Raw genomic sequence first — 1020 nt, forward strand, 5'->3', positions numbered from 1 at the left:
GGGGGCATGGGTAGAGAACAATCGTCCCCAAACATGTTTTATATATTGCAAATGAGATGGGTGCATAAGAACTAATGTGTGATACCAACCATTTCATGTGTGGGGATTGTGAGTTATGAGTAATGATTATTGTAGACTTAATTGTATATGTACATAGTTCTTAAATAATTGAACGAACCTATATAGAGCAAGCCATAGATACGCAATATACACTACTAGTTTGGCATGTATTATGATCATGACTAATCCTTGTATAAACTTGAAGGCCTACTCAATGCATAATGCAAGACATTATCAATGTCGATATCAGACTACATAGGCTTGGGAAGCATGAGGAAATTTTATCTATCTCACCTGTTCCAATTCATAACTCAAGGTCTTCAAGTAACAACTTATAGTATTTGTAACCAAGAATCAACTACTTCTAGTTTTAACGAGAGGCTCGAAGCGATGATTATGATACACATTGTATGACGTTTTTTTCTCTCTCGAGAAGACACATTGTATGACATGAGGAACATTAAAATAGGACTTTTGGCAATTGTCGGCAGGTGAGGCAATGTTGTTTAGCCTTTTCAAGTGTGACCTATCTTGATGGTTTTGTAGTACTTAATTGTTTCGCTTTCTAGTTAGATATCTCCTAACTGATCATAGAAGGTTTGACTTGCGATTTGCCAATGCAATTTGTGCCTAACTTCGTAGACTCACCGATTAATCCATATTCTTGGGATGTATTTCTCTTAGATTTGTTTAATCTTGACCTAATTAGTTTAATAATATTCTACTTATGACATGTAGATTGGAAATAAGCCAAACTAAATATATATATGAAATTATGCCTAAATCATGTCAAATAAGGAAGGTGTGTACGTTCATTAGTTTCGTTACGTATCATTTCCCCAAAATTCAATTGCAAAGAAGCATGACTTTTTTTAGGGTTAAAACAGTAGGAGAGGCTCCTACTACAAATATATTAATAAAAGATGAGAGGAATGTACAAGTATTTACATGGTGTCCTTA

Source organism: Triticum dicoccoides, chromosome 7B (assembly GCF_002162155.2).
Source record: "Triticum dicoccoides isolate Atlit2015 ecotype Zavitan chromosome 7B, WEW_v2.0, whole genome shotgun sequence".
NCBI lineage: Eukaryota > Viridiplantae > Streptophyta > Magnoliopsida > Poales > Poaceae > Triticum > Triticum dicoccoides.